The sequence below is a fragment of the Scyliorhinus canicula genome, chromosome 21 (genome assembly GCF_902713615.1).
Source record: "Scyliorhinus canicula chromosome 21, sScyCan1.1, whole genome shotgun sequence".
In the NCBI taxonomy this organism is placed as follows: domain Eukaryota; kingdom Metazoa; phylum Chordata; class Chondrichthyes; order Carcharhiniformes; family Scyliorhinidae; genus Scyliorhinus; species Scyliorhinus canicula.
The window spans coordinates 18,495,339-18,511,691 of record NC_052166.1 but is presented as its reverse complement, the minus strand read 5'-3'; the positions used below and the strand labels follow the sequence as shown (position 1 = coordinate 18,511,691).

Below are 16,353 nucleotides of genomic sequence, written 5' to 3'. Positions count from 1 at the left end.
TCTGTACTGTCTGCTATCACTACCACATTCCTGCTGCCTGTACTGTCCCCCATCACTACCAAATTCCTGATGACTGTACTGTCTCCTAACACTATCACATTCCTGTTGACTGTACTATCCCCTATCACTACCACATTCCTGCTGCCTGTACTGTCCCCTATCACTACCACGTTCCTGTTGACTGTACTGCTCCCTATCACTACCACGTTCCTGTTGACTGTACTGTCCCCTATCACTACCACGTTCCTGCTGCCTGTACTGCCCCCTATCACTACCACATCCCTGTTGACTATACTGCCCCCTATCACTACCACATCCCTGTTGACTGTACTGCCCCTATCACTACCACATTCCTGTTGACTGTACTGCCCCCTATCACTACCACGTTCCTGTTGACTGTACTGTCCCCTATCACTACCACATTCCTGTTGACTGTATTGCCCCCTATCACTACCACATTCCTGCTGCCTGTACTGTCCCCTATCACTACCAAATTCCTGCTGACTGTACTGTCCCCTATCACTACCACATTCCTGTTGACTGTACTGTCCCCTATCACTACCATGTTCCTGCTGCCTGTACTGCCCCCTACCAATACCACATTCCTGCTGCCTGTACTGTCCCCTATCACTACCACATTCCTGCTGCCTGTACTGTCCCCTATCACTACCACGTTCCTGTTGACTGTACTGTCCCCTATCACTACCACGTTCCTGTTGACTGTACTGTCCCCTATCACTACCACGTTCCTGCTGCCTGTACTGTCCCCTATCACTACCACATTCCTGCTGCCTGTACTGTCCCCTATCACTACCTCGTTCCTGTTGACTGTACTGTCCCCTATCACTACCACGTTCCTGTTGACTGTACTGCCCCCTATCACTACCACGTTCCTGTTGACTGTACTGCCCCCTATCACTACCACGTTCCTGTTGACTGTACTGTCCCCTATTACTACCACGTTCCTGCTGCCTGTACTGTCCCCTATCACTACCACATTCCTGTTGACTGTACTGTCCCCTATCACTACCAAATTCCTGCTGTCTGTACTGTCTGCTATCACTACCACGTTCCTGCTGCCTGTACTGTCCCCTATCACTACCAAATTCCTGCTGACTGTACTGTCTCCTAACACTACCACATTCCTGTTGACTGTACTATCCCCTATCACTACCACATTCCTGTTGCCTGTACTGTCCCCTATCACTACCACATTCCTGTTGACTGTACTGTCTCCTAACACCACGTTCCTGCTGCCTGTACTGTCACTACCACATTCCTGTTGACTGTACTGTCCCCTATCACTACCACATTCCTGTTGCCTGTACTGTCCCCTATCACTACCACATTCCTGTTGCCTGTACTGTCCCCTATCACTACCACATTCCTGCTGCCTGTACTGTCCCCTATCACTGCCACATTCCTGTTGACTGTACTGTCCCCTATCACTCAATTGAATCATTTTCAGGAGCAGAGATGCCACGGGGAGTTTACACGTCCACATCGCAGCTCCTTTCTAATCCACACAAATACTACCTTGAAAGACTTCAAGTGCAGTTTTTTTATCTATAGAACATGAAATGAAATGAAAAATGAAAATCGCTTATTGTCACGGGTAGGCTTCAATAAAGTTATTGTGAAAAGCCCCTAGTCACCACATTCCGGCGCCTGTTCGGGGAGGCTGGTACGGGAATTGAACCGTGCTGCTGGCCTGTCTCGGTCTGCTTTAGCCCTAAAGCCAGCGATTTAGCCCAGTATGCTAAACCAGCCGCTAGAACATAGAGCAGTACAGCACAGAACAGGCCCTTCGGCCCTCGATGTTGTGCCGAGCTTTGTCTGAAACCAAGATCCAGCTATCGCACTCCCTGTGTTTCTAGTGTGCTCCATGTGCCTATCCAATAACCGCTAGAAAGTTCCTAAAGTGTCCAACTCCACTATCACAGCAGGCAGTCCATTCCACACCCTAACCACTGACTGAGTAAAGAACCTATCTCTGACATCCCTCCTATATCTCCCACCCTGAACCTTATCGTTATGCCCCCTTGTAACAGCTACATGCACCCGAGGTAATAGTCTCTGAACGTCCACTCTATCTATCCCCCTCATCATCTTATAAACCTCTATTAAGTCACCTCTCATCCTCCTCTGCTCCAAAGAGAAAAGCCCTAGCTCCCTCAACCTTTCCTCATAAGACCTACCCTCCAAACCAGGCAGCATCCTGGTAAATCTCCTTTGCACCCTTTCCAATGCTTCCACATCCTTCCTATTGTGAGGTGACCAGAACTGCACACAATATTCCAAATGTGGTCTCACCAGGGTCCTGTACAGTTGCAGCATAACCCCACGGCTCTTAAACTCAAGCCTCCTGTTAATAAACGCTAACACACTATAGGCCTTCTTCACAGCTCTATCCACTTGAGTGGCAACCTTTAGAGATCTGTGAACATGAACCCCAAGATCTCTCTGTTCCTCCACATTCCTCAGAATCTTTATCTCAGAATTTTAACACAGTATGTAGATTGTCCGACCAAAGGGGAGGCCATATTGGATTTAGTACTTGGTAATGAACCAGGGCAGGTGATAGATTTGTTAGTGGGGGGGCATTTTGGAGGTAGTGACCACAATTCTGTGACTTTCACTTTAGTTATGGAGAGGGATAGGTGCATGCAACAGGGCAAGGTTTATAATTGGGGGAAGGGTAAATACAATGCTGTCAGACAAGAATTGAAGTGCAGAAGTTGGGAACATAGGCTGTCAGGGAAGGACACAAGTGAAATGTGGAACTTGTTCAAGGAACAGGTGCTGCGTGTCTTTGATATGTATGTCCCTGTCAGGCAGGGAAGAGATGGTCGAGTGAGGGAACCATGGTTGACAAGAGAGGTTGACTGTCTTGTTAAGAGGAAGAAGGAGACTTATGTAAGGCTGAAGAAACAAGGTTCAGACAGGGCGCTGGAGGGATACAAGATAGCAAGGAGGGAACTGAAGAAAGGGATTAGGAAAGCTAAGAGAGGGCATGAAAAATCTTTGGCAAGTAGGATCAAGGAAAACCCCAAGGCCTTTTACACATATGTGAGAAATATGAGAATGACTAGAGCGAGGGTAGGTCCGATCAAGGACAGCAGTGGGAGATTGTGTATTGAGTCTGAAGAGATAGGAGAGGTCTTGAACAAGTATTTTTCTTCAGTATTTACAAACGAGAGGGGCCATATTGATAGAGAGGACAGTGTGAAACAGACTGATAAGCTCGAGGAGATACTTGTCAGGAAGGAAGATGTGTTGCGCGTTTTGAAAAACTTGAGGATAGACAAGTCCCCCGGGCCTGACGGGATATATCCAAGGATTCTATGGGAAGCAAGAAATGAAATTGCAGAGCCGTTGGCAATGATCTTTTCGTCCTCGCTGTCAACAGGGGTGGTACCAGAGGATTGGAGAGTGGCGAATGTCGTGCCCCTGTTCAAAAAAGGGAATAGGGATAACCCTGGGAATTACAGGCCAGTTAGTCTTACTTCGGTGGTAGGCAAAGTAATGGAAAGGGTACTGAGGGATAGGATTTCTGAGCATCTGGAAAGGCACTGCTTGATTAGGGATAGTCAGCACGGATTTGTGAGGGGTAGGTCTTGCCTTACAAGTCTTATTGACTTCTTTGAGGAGGTGACCAAGCATGTGGATGAAGGTAAAGCAGTGGATGTAGTGTACATGGATTTTAGTAAAGCATTTCATAAGGTTCCCCATTGTAGGCTTGTGCAGAAAGTAAGGAGGCATGGGATAGTGGGAAATTTGGCCAGTTGGATAACAAACTGGCTAACCGATAGAAGACTGAGAGTGGTGGTGGATGGCAAATATTCCGCCTGGAGCCCAGTTATCAGTAGCGTACCACAGGGATCAGTTCTGGGTCCTCTGCTGTTTGTGATTTTCATTAACGACTTGGATGAGGGAGTTGAAGGATGGGTCAGTAAATTTGCAGATGGTACGAAGATTGGTGGAGTTGTGGACAGTAAGGAGGGCTGTTGTCGGCTTCAAAGAGACATAGATAGAATGCAGAGCTGGGCTGAGAAGTGGCAGATGGAGTTTAACCCTGACAAGTGTGAGGTTGTCCATTTTGGAAGGACAAATAGGAATGCGGAATACAGGGTTAACGGTAGGGTTCTTGGCAATGTGGAGGAGCAGAGAGATCTTGGGGTCTATGTTCATAGATCTTTGAAAGTTGCCACTCAAGTGGATAGAGCTGTGAAGAAGGCCTATGGAGTGCTAGCGTTCATTAGCAGAGGGATTGAATTTAAGAGCCGTGAGGTGATGATGCAGCTGTACAAAACCTTGGTCAGGACACATTTGGAGTACTGTGTGCAGTTCTGGTCGCCTCATTTTAGGAAGGATGTGGAAGCTTTGGAAAAGGTGCAAAGGAGATTTACCAGGATGTTGCCTGGAATGGAGAGTAGGTCATACGAGGAAAGGTTGAGGGTGCTAGGCCTTTTCTCATTAGAACGGAGAAGGATGAGGGGCGACTTGATAGAGGTTTATAAGATGATTAGGGGAACAGATAGAGTAGACAGTCAGAGACTTTTTCCCCGGATGGAACACACCATTACAAGGGGACATAAATTTAAGATAAATGGTGGAAGATATAGAGGGGATGTCAGAGGTAGGTTCTTTACCCAGAGAGTAGTGGGGGCATGGAATGCACTGCCTGTGGAAGTAGTTGAGTCAGAAACGTTAGGTCTTCAAGCGGCTATTGGATAGGTACATGGATTAGGGTAGAATAATGGAGTGTAGGTTAACTTCTTAAGGGCAAGGGCAGCACGGTGGCCTAGTGGTTAGCACAACCGCCTCACGGCGCTGAGGTCCCAGGTTCGATCCCGGCTCTGGGTCACTGTCCATGTGGAGTTTGCACATTCTCCCTGTGTCTGCGTGGGTTTCGCCCCCACAACCCAAAAATGTGCAGAGTAGGCGGATTGGCCATGCTAAATTGCCCCTTAATTGGAAAAAATAATTGGGTAATCTAAATTTATTTTAAAAAAACTTCTTAAGGGCAGCACGGTAGCATTGTGGATAGCACAATTGCTTCACAGCTCCAGGGTCCCAAGTTCGATTTCAACTTGGGTCACTGTGTGGAGTCTGCACATCCTCCCCGTGACTGTGTGGGTTTCCTCTGGGTACTCCGGTTTCCTCCCACAGTCCAAAGATGTGCAGGTTGGGTGGATTGCCATGAAAAATTGTCCAAAATTCTATGATTAACCTAGGACAAAAGTTCGGCGCAACATCGTGGGCCGAAGGGCCTGTTCTGTGCTGTATTTCTCTATCTCTATCTCTATCTAATCCTGCTGTTGACCCTGTAATCCGCATTCAAATTTGTCCTACCAAAATGAATCACCTCGCACTTATCAGGGTTAAACTCCATCTGCCATTTTTCAGCCCAGCTCTGCATCCTATCAATGTCTCTTTGCAGCCTACAACAGCCCTCCACATTATCCACTACTCCACCAATCTTGGTGTCATCAGCAAATTTACTGACCCACCCTTCAGCCCCCTGACCCACCCTTCAGCCCCCTGACCCACCCTTCAGCCCCCTGACCCACCCTTCAGCCCCCTGACCCACCCTTCAGCCCCCATGACCCACCCTTCAACTTAGACTTATCTATCTAATTTACAGCTACGCTGATCACTAATCTGATCTGAACACCAACCTAACTCAAAGGATATGACTGCCCTTTGGCTGTACGAGTGTGAGTAACTCTCCCCCTCCCTGATACCCTTCAACATCCTCAGCTCACACTCCAGCTCAACAACTCTGAATCATCGTTCCCCGAATTGCATACACTTACTGGCGATGTAGGTCGCAGTGATCGCAAATGGGCAAATTGCCTGCACTTCCTCCAACTAACCCCATTTTATATACTGAATTCATTAACATTTTAATATGATCATTTCAATTGGTTCATTTTGAAACTATAAACTTAAAGCATAGGTTCCGAGTACAAAATACTCTCTGCCTCTGGAATATCCAAACTATGACATGCATTAAAGGTAAAAGAAACATCTCCAGACGTCTCTGCATCCAATTCTCACCAAATTCACAAGTACACACCCTGTTTCATATGTGGTTATCCTCTGTGCCTTTCACGTTGTTCAAAGGAAACCTCACTTGACACTGAGAACCTTTCAGTTTTGGCAGGGTCTTCCTACCACCCTCTCCAGTGCCTTGATAGCCTTTTAATAACACGACAACTCAGAACTTTTCAGAGAGTTCAATGCTTTTTTTTTCATTTGTTCATGGATTGTGAGCATTACTGGTTAGACCAGCATTCATTACCCATTCCTAATTGCCCTTGAGAAGGTGGAGGTGAGCTGCCTTCTTGAACCGCTGCAGTCTGTATGGTGTAGATAGACCCACAGTGCTGTAAGGGAGGGAGTTGCAGGATTTTGACGCACCACAGTGAAGAAACAGCCGATATATTCCCAAGTCAGGATGGTGGGTGACTTGGAGGGGAACTTCCAGGTGGTGCTGGTGTTCCCAGTCTTATCCCTTATCCCTCTAGAGGGTAGAGGTTGAGGATTTGGAAGATGCTGTATAAGGAGGCTTGGTACACACTGTTGCCATTGTGCATCATTAGTGGAAGGAGTGAATGTTTAAGGTGGTTGATGAGGTGTCAATCAAGCCGCCTGCATTGACCTCGATGATGTCGAGCTTCTTGAGTGTTGTTGGAGCTGCACTCATCCAGGCAATTGGAGAGTATTCCATCACACTCGTGACTTGTGGAGAGGCTTTGGGGCGTCAGGGGGTGAGTTAATCACTGCAGGGTTCCCAGCCTATGGCCTGCTGCTGTAGCCGCAGTATTTATATGAAATGAAAATCGCTTATTGTCACGAGTAGGCTTCAAATGAAGTTACTGTGAAAAGCCCCTAGTCGCCACATTCCGGCGCCTGTCCGGGGAGGCTGGTACGGGAGGCTGGTATGGCTAGTCCAGTACAGTTTGTGGTTAATGACGAGCCCCCAGGATATTGATCGTGGGAGATTCAGTGATGGCGATGTCACTGAGTGTCAAGGGGAGGTGGTTGGCTTTTCAAGTGTTCCGTGGCTGTGGTAAGGGGACTGAGAGGATTGACGGAGGACTCCTGTCCACTGGGGCTTCTTGTGCGCTCTGACAGATTCTGAAGAAGTTTAGCATAACTTTTCTATTGTATCCCTCTGGAAATAAATCCCATGGTTTTCTTTGATGTCTTATAGGTTCATAGAATTTACAGTGCAGAAGGAGGCCATTCGGCCCATCGAGTCTGCACCGGCCCATGGAACGGGCACCCTACCCAAGCCCACACACCTCCCTTTCCCCGTAACCCCATCTAACCTTTTTTGGACAATTGATCACGGCCAATCCACCTAACCTGCATATCTTTAGACTGTGGGAGGAAACCGGAGCACCCGGAGGAAACCCACGCAGACACGGGGAGAACATGCAGACTGCGCAGAGACAGTGACCCAGCGGGGAATCGAACCCGGGACCTGGAGCTGTGAAGCAATGTGAAGCAACTGTGCTACCCACTGTGCTACCATGCCGCCCAAATAAACCAAAGTAACACTCAACACTTTCAATATTAATGCCGGAATCTCTCGATTAGGTTCCAGTCACCCGGAAGACCGTCAGCCCAAGTGCAACCCACCCACCTTTGCCGACAGGTTCCAACCTGTAACTCACTCCTGCTATCTGCTTTTCGATATAATAAACCCTCACAAACTCCTCAATTAGATTCCAGCCCATATCTCACACCTTCAGAATCACCAAAACCCCTTGATCAGGTTTCAGCCTGTGACTGATTTCTGGGCATCTGTCATTTTGTAAGTAAATAGATCTTCTCAATTAGATTAGAGCCTGCACCTTAGTCCAGGGTCTCTTATATTTTAGAGATAAGCATTAATAACATTCCTCAATTGAATTCCAGCCTGCAAATCACTTCAATGTTTTTGATATTCGGCATATAAACTTTGCTTAGATTTCAGCTTGGAACTCACAGCCAGGCATCAGTTTTGTCATGTTTAAACTAGGCAAAAAACCGTTGATTAGATTCCTGCCTTCTCATTGCTCTGTTATCTGCTGTTCTTTTTTAAATTTCCAATTAAGGTGCAATTTAACATGGCCAGTCCATCTACTCTGCACATTTTTTGGGTTGTGGGGTGAGACCCGGGGGCTATCTGCTGCTCTACATGTAAAGTGTGTCAATCTGTTGATGAAATTGCAACTTATTCTCAGGTATCTGCAATTTGAGAATTGGGCCAATCTGATAAATGAGTGGCGCTGGGAGCTTGGTGCGTCCGTGGGAATTTAGTATAGAGCATGAAGGAGGTGCCAAACGTTTTATATCCAGAACAATAGTCAATAAGTAAACAGATACAGTGAAAAGTGTAGGATCTGATGATGCAGTTAAAGAGAAGGGAGTGGCAAGCATCAAAGGAATTGAGATAAGCAACTAGGTAAGTACCCAAATATCTTTTGAGTGGGGAGTCTTAACTTTAAATGAGTGAGCATTTAATAAGGATTAGTAAAGATTTAAATACACGAATTAAAGGAAAACGAACAAAGCGATTACATTCCAACTGAACTTGGGAACATAGGGAACAGGAGTGGGCCATTCGGCCCCTCGGGCCTGTCCTGCCATTTAATGAGATCATGATTGATCTGTGGCCTAACTCCATAAAATGCACAGCACGGTAGCACGATGGAAAGCACTGTTGCTTCACTGCGCCAGGGTCCCGGGTTCGATTCCCGCTTGGGTGACTGTCTGTGTGGAGTCTGCATGTTCTCCCTGGGTCTGCGTGGGTTTCCTCCGGCTGCTCCGGTTTCCTCTCACAAGTCCCTGAAAGACGTGCTGTTAGGTGAATTGGACATTCTGAATTCTCCCCGTATACCCGAACAGGTGACAGAATGTGGCGACTAGGGGATTTTCACAGTAACTTCATTGCAGTGTTAATATAAGCCTACTTGTGACAATACTAAGGATTATTAGATTATTATATATCTGCCTTTGGCCCATTTCACAGAAAATAGTGCAGATAAGGCCCTTCAGCCCATCGAGTCTGCGCCGAGATGTGAATAATACCTGACCTACCTAATCCCATTTTCCAACACTTGGCCCATTGCCTTGAATCTTATGACGTGCCAAGTGCTCATTTAGGTACCTTTTGAAGCATGTGAGACTACCCACCTCCACCACCCTCCCAGGCATTGCATCCCAGACCGTCACCACCCTCTGGGTAAAAAAACATTTCCTCACATCCCTCCTAAACCTCCTGCCCCTCACCTTGAACTTGTGTCCCCTCATAACATACTTCAACTAAGGGGAACAGCTGTTTCCTATCCACCCTGTTCATGCCCTTCATCATCATGTACACCCTTAATACCTTTTCTGAACAAAAGTGTATCTATCTCAGATTTAAACTTGACAAGTGATCTTGCATCAATTGTCATTTGTGGAAGAGAGAGACCCAAACCTCTACCACCCTTAGTGTGTAGAAGCTCTACCCAGAACCTCCCTGAAATGTCTGGTGTTAATTTTTAGACCAGGCCCCCTAGTTCTTGAACTTCCAACCAGTGTAAACAGTTTGTCTTTATCTATCCTGTCTTTTCCTGTTAATATCTTGAAGACTTTGATCAGATCACCCCTTAAATTCGAGATAAAACAGGTCTAATTTGCACAGTCTCTCCTCATAACTCAACTTCTGTAATCCAGGTCTCATTCTTGTGAACCTCGAGGGCACTCCCGCCAAGATCAAAACATCCTTCCTGAGGTGTGCTGCCCAGATCTGCTCACGGTGACTCCCAGTGGGGTCTCACCAGTGTTTTGTAAAGCTGCAGCATAACTTCTGCATCCTGATATTCCAGTCTGCTAATATAAAGGCCAGTATTCCATCAATACATCTCGATTACTTTTTGCACTTGTTTGTGGCATTTTTAACATCTAAAGGTTTGAAGATACAGATAATTAGTACTCTTGCCACAGGAGCCTGGTACAGCAACCTGACCCAGACAATAAAGCCCCTCCCAAATCTGAACCTCCCCAGAACCTCCCATAGGTAATCCCACTCAATCCGCTCAAAAGCTTTTTCCGTATCCATCGCGACCACTACCTCCACCTCCCTACTTCCAGGGGCATCATGATCACATTTAACAGCCTTCTTACATTGGCCACCAGCTGCCTGTCCTTAACGAACCCCGTCTGATCCTCCACAATGACGATCGGTACCATCAAGACTTCGTGATTACTTTTTGCACTTGTTTGTGGCATTTTTAAGATCTAAAGGTTTGAAGATATAGATAATTAGCACAAAAACAGAAAATGCTGAACAATCTCAGCAAGTCTGACAGCATCTGTGGGAGAGAGAAGGGAGCTCACGTCTCGCGTCTGAATGACTCTTTGTCAAAGCTGGAGGGAACTGGAAATAGGATCAGATTGTCTTTGAATTTTTCCAATTAAGGGGCAATTTAACGTGGCCAATCCACCTACCCTGCACATCTTCGGGTTGTGGGGTGAAACCCACGGAGACACGGGGAGAATGTGCAAGCTCCACATGGACAGTGACCCGGGGCTGGGATCGAACCCGGGTCTTCGGCGCCGTGAGGCAGCAGTGTTAACCACAGCGCCACCATGCTGCCCAGCGCCAGATCTATACTGTAGTGAGAGGGGGGGGGGGGGGGGGGGGGGGGAGAGGGGGGGGGGGGGGCTGCTGGATAGAAGGCCAGCGATAAGTGGAGGTTGACAGCAAGATGTCATGGACAAAAGACAAAGGGAATGAAAATAGGGATGATTAAGGCTAAGAAGGGTGCTGATTGTGTCAAAGGGTGCTCCGGTTTCCTCCCACAGTCCAAAGATGTGCAGGTTATGTGGATTGGCCACGATAAATTGCCCTTAGTGTCCAAAATTGCCCTTAGTGTTGGGTGGGGTTACTGGGTTATGGGGATAGGGTGGAGGTGTTGACCTCGGGTAGGGTGCTCTTTCCAAGAGCCGGTGCAGACTCGATGGGCCGAGTGGCCTCCTTCTGCACTGTAAATTCTATGATAATCTATGATCAGTTGGCCCAAGTGGAGTGGGGAAAGGGGGGAGCAATGGTGAGGGAAAAACAGATAAATGGAAGAAATGGAAATTATTTGATAGAAATAAAAATGGTGTGAAGGTGGAGGAGAGAGTTCACAATCTGAAATTGTCGAACTCGCTGTTAAGTCCGGAAGGCTGTAACGTGCCTAATCGGAAGGTGAGGTGCTGTTCCTCCAGTTTGCGCTGGGCTTCACTGGAACACTGCAGCAGACCAAGGACGGACATGTGGGCGTGAGAGCAGGATGGTGAGTTGAAATGACAATGACAGGAAGGTCTGAGCCCTGCTTGCAGACAGTCTGAAGGTGTTTTGCAAAGCGGTCACCCAGTCTGCCTTTAGTCTCTCCAATGAGGAGTAGACCGCATTGTGGGCAGCAAATGCAATAGACCAGATTGAAGGGCGTGCACGTTAAGTGCACTTGAAAAGAGTTTTTAGGAGCTGAGATGGTGAGCAGGGAGGAGGTAAAGGGGCAGGTGTTACACCTTCTGCGATTGCATGGGAAGTTGCCGTGGGAAGAGGGTGAGGTGTTGGGGTGATGGAGGAGTGGACCAGGGTATCTCAGAGGGAATGGTCCCTGCGGAATTCTGATAGGGGGAGTGAGGGGAAGATGTGTTTGGTGGTGGAATCATGCTGGAGTTGGCGGAACTGGCGGAGGATGATTCTTTGAATGTGGAGGCTACTGGGGTGGAAAGTGAGGACAAGTGGGACACTAATCTGGTTGTGGGAGGGAGGAGAGGGGGTGAGGGCAGAGGCATGGGAGATGGGTCGGACACGGTTGAGAGCCCTGTCGACCACGGTGGGTGGGAAACCACGATTAAGGAAGACTATCCCAGTCTGCAACATCTGCAAGAAATGTCTGACTCCAGCTCAGAGTCATTCGGCTAGAGTCTACACCAGGTAGATAAGGGAGGAGGAGGAATCATTGGGCAATCTACTCCACAGAAAGCAAAGCCACAGGAAGGGGAGATGTGACTGTCATATATCTGGGTTTGGAAAATGTGGGAGAGATAGTGCAGGAGATTTGCTAGACATTGCTCTTGGGCAACAGGTACTGAGTACTTGATACCTCTTGAGAGTAGCCACAATACTGAGCAAGGCACCAGGAGCAGGAGGGTGTCCGAGGAGTGGCTACGCAGAGTACAAAGGTTGGAATCACTGAGGTTTCTGTAATTGGGGATCCTTTGCATCCAGGATTGAAAGTTTGAATGTGTCAGGTTGAAGTGCATCTCAAAATGTCTGGGAAACAATAGGAAGTTGGGTACTTTTTAAAAATGATCTATTGAATGATGGTATTGCTGGCTGGGCCAGCCTTTATTGCCCATCCCTAATTGCCCTTGAACTGAGGGCATCTAAGAGTCAACCACACTGCTGTAGATCTGGAATGATAAGAAGGCCAGACCAGGTCAGGAGGACTTTAAGGTAAGGACGGCAGATTAGTGATGGTATTTTAAAGACAATGGTTTCATGGTCATCATTAGACTTTTAATTCCAGATTTTAAAAGAATTTGAATTCAAATTTCACCAACTGCCATGGTGGGATTTGAACCAAGGTCCCTGGAGCATTACCTTGAGTCTCTGGATTACTAGGCCAGTGATAAAAACACTACGCCATCACCTCCCCTTGTTATTTGAGTAGGCCAATGAGCCCCCCAAACCTGTGTGAAATTTCCGAGATCATTGATGATCTGTCACTTCGCAGTTATTCGCACCACACAATCCATCTTTTTGTCCATAATACAATAAGGCATAGGAGCAGAATTAGGCCACTCAGCCCATCGAGTATGCTCCGCCATTCAATTATGGCTGATATTTTCTCATCCCCATTCTCCTGCCTTCCCCCCTGATGCCCTTATTAATCAAGAACCTATCTATCTTGGCCTTAAAGACACTCAGTGATTTGGCCTCCACAGCCATATGCGGCAAAGAGTTCAACAGATTAACCACCCTCTGGCTGAAGAAATTCCTCCTCATCTCTGTTTTAAAGGATCGTCCCTTTAGTCTGAGATGGCGTCCTCTGGTTCTACTTTGTCCTACAAATGGAAACATCCTCTCCATGTCCACTCTATCCAGGCCTGTAAGTTTCAATAAGATCCCCCCTCATCCTTCTAAACTCCAACGAGTATAGACCCAGAGTCCTCAACTGTTCCTCAGACGACAAGTTCTTCATTCCAGGGATCATTCTTGTGAACCTCCTCTGGACCCTTTCCAAGGCCAACACATCCTTCCTTAGATACGGGGCCCAAAACTGCTCACAATACTCCAAATGGGGTCTGACCAGAGCCTTATACAGCCTCAGAAGTACATCCCTGGTCTTGTATTCTAGCCCTCTTGACATGAATGCTAACATTGCAATTGCCTTCCTAACTGCCTGCACATTAACCTTAAGGGATTCGTGAACAAGGACTTCCAAGTCCCTTTGTGCTTCTGATTTCCCAAGCATTTCCCCATTTAGAAAATAGTCTATCCCTAAATTACTCCTTCCAAAGTGCATAACTTTTTCACATTGTATTTAATTTGCCACTTCATTGCCCACTCTCCTAGCTTGTCCAAATCCTTTTGCAGCCCCCTTGCTCCCTCAATACTACCTATCCATCTATAGATCTTTGTATCATCTGCAAACTTAGCAACAGTTTCTTCAGTTCCTTCTTCCAGATCATTAATGTATATTGTGAAAAGTTGTGGTCTCAGCACAGACCCCTGAGGCACACCACGAGTCACTGGCTGCCATCCTGAAAAAGACCCCTTTATCTCCACTCTCTGCCTTCTGCCAATCAGCCAATCCTCTATCCATGCCAGGATCTTACCCTTAACACCATGGGCTCTTAACTTATTTAACAGTCTCCAATGCGGCACCTTGACAAAGGCCTTCTGGAAAGCTAAATAAATCAGGTCCACTGGTTCTCCTTTGTCTATCCTTGTTACCGCCTCAAAGAACTCTTACAGATTTGTCAGACAAGACCTCCCTTTGACAAAGCCGCGCTGACTCAGTCCTATTTTACCATCCTCTTCCAAGTACTTCGCAATCTCATCTTTAATTTTTTTTTTTATAAATGTTTTTATTCAGTTTTCATATTTTATATTGAACAAATTACAAATTGTTAGGAGAGAAAAAGAACAAAAAAAAACAAACAAACACGCAAAAATTAACATACATATTTACAGGTAAGCATCTTCGTAGTAGCAACTGCGCCCGCCCCCCCCCTCAACATGTTTATTTAGTTTGGTTTTGGGCCTTAGCTAGCCATCGAACCCCCGTACCGAACCTGTAGCCCCCCCCCCCCCCCCCCTCCCGCTACCTTCCCCCGACTATTCTTCCTCTTGTACATTGGCCACAAATAGGTCCCGGAACAGTTGCATGAATGGCTCCCACGTTCTGTGGAAGCCGTCGTCCGACCCTCGGATGGCAAATTTGATTTTCTCCATTTGGAGAGATTCCGAGAGGTCGGACAGCCAGTCCGCAGCTCTGGGCGGTGCTGCTGACCGCCAGCCAAACAGGATTCTACGGCGGGCGATCAGGGAGGCAAAGGCAAGGGCGTCCGCCCTCCTCCCCAGGAATAGATCTGGCTGTTCTGAAACCCCGAAGACCGCCACTATCGGGCATGGCTCCACCCTCACTCCCACCACTTTGGACATAACCTCGAAGAAGGCTGTCCAGTACTCCACGAGTCTGGGGCAAGACCAGAACATGTGGGCGTGGTTGGCCGGGCCTCTTTGGCACCGTTCACATCTGTCTTCCACCTCCGGGAAGAACCTACTCATACGGGTTCTTGTTAAGTGGGCTCTATGTACCACTTTTAGTTGCGTCAGGCTGAGCCTTGCGCACGTGGAGGTGGAGTTGACCCTATGCAGTGCTTCGCTCCAGAGTCCCCACCCTATCTCCATCCCCAGGTCGTCCTCCCATTTCCTTCTTGTTGCGTCCAGTACGGTGTCGTCCCTATCTACCAGTCGGTCATACATGTCACTACAGTTCCCTTTCTCTAGGATACTTGCGTCCAGTAGGTCTTCCAGTAGTGTCTGTCGTGGCGGTTGTGGGTACGTCCTTGTCTCCTTTCGTAGGAAGTTTTTGAGCTGCAGGTACCGTAGCTCGTTCCCCCCAGCTAGCTGAAATTTCTCTATCAGTTCGTCCAGTGTTGCGATCCTGTCGTCCGTGTATAGGTCCCTGACTGTCAGTGTCCCCCCGTCCTGCCTCCACCTTTTGAAGGTGGCGTCAGTCAGTGCTGGTGTGAACCTATGGTTGTTGCAGATGGGAGCCCTGTTCGACATTTTGGTCAGGCCAAGTTGCTGCCGCAGTTGGTTCCAGGATTGGAGGGTGGCTGTCACCACTGGGCTGCTGGAGTGTTTTTTGGGTGGGGATGGGAGTGCTGCCGTGGCGAGGGCCCGGAGGGAGGTTCCCATGCAGGAGGCCTCCTCCGCACGCACCCACTCAGCCTCTGGCTCCTGGATCCATCCCCTTACTCGCTCGGCTGTTGCTGCCCAGTGGTAGAATTGTAGATTCGGGAGGGCTAGCCCTCCCCTGGTTTTTGTTTTTTGTAAGACCTTCTTTGGGATCCTAGCATTTTTACCCCCCCATACGAACGCCATGATGAGTTTGTCCAGCGCTTTGAAAAAGGCCTTGGGGATGTAGATCGGAATGGATCTAAACAGGAAGAGGAACCTGGGCAGTACGTTCATTTTGATCGTCTGAACTCTCCCCGCGAGGGAGAGCGGGAGTGTGTTCCATCTTTGCAGGTCCTTTTTAACTTCCTCCGTCAGGCTGGTGAGGTTCCATTTGTGGATCCCTTTCCAGTCATGGGCTATTTGGATCATCTCATCTTTAATAACAGACTCTAAAATCTTACCAATGACCGAAGTCATGCTAACCGGCCTATCATTTCTGCCTCCCTCCCTTCTTAAACAGTGGTGTTACATTAGCCACTTTCCACTCCTCTGGCACCTTCCTGTCTCCAGTGATTCTTGAAAGACCATCACCAATGCCTCCACAATTTCCTCAGCTATCGATTTTAGGACCCTGGGGTGTAGTCCATCCGGTCCAGGTGACTTATCCACCTTCAGACCTTTGAGTTTCCCCAGAACCTTGTCCTTAGTAATGGTCACTGCACTCACCTCTGCCCTCTGCTTATCCTGGAACTCTGGCATCCCACTGGTGCCTTCCACCGTGAAGACTGATGCAAAGTAACTATTCAGTTCGTCTGCCATTTCTTTGGTCCTATTATAACTTCTCCAGCCACATTTTCCAGTGATCCAATGTCTATTTTTGCCTCTCTCTTACCTTTTAT

The 16,353-nt window shown here is 47.7% G+C and overlaps 1 protein-coding gene across 4 annotated transcripts in view; it reads right to left on the bottom strand.

The window, feature by feature from the left end:
- The window catches only part of LOC119955783 (torsin-4A-A-like), a 120,178-nt gene that overhangs the window by 25,668 nt on the left and 78,157 nt on the right, over positions 1-16,353 (bottom strand). The window contains exon 2 of one of the 4 annotated variants that reach the window (XM_038782344.1): positions 10,168-10,281. The exons of the other annotated variants lie outside the window; for them this stretch is intronic. The gene's annotated coding sequence lies outside the window, so the exon portion shown is untranslated. The remainder of the gene's footprint in view (positions 1-10,167; positions 10,282-16,353) is intronic. 4 annotated transcript variants of the gene reach the window in all.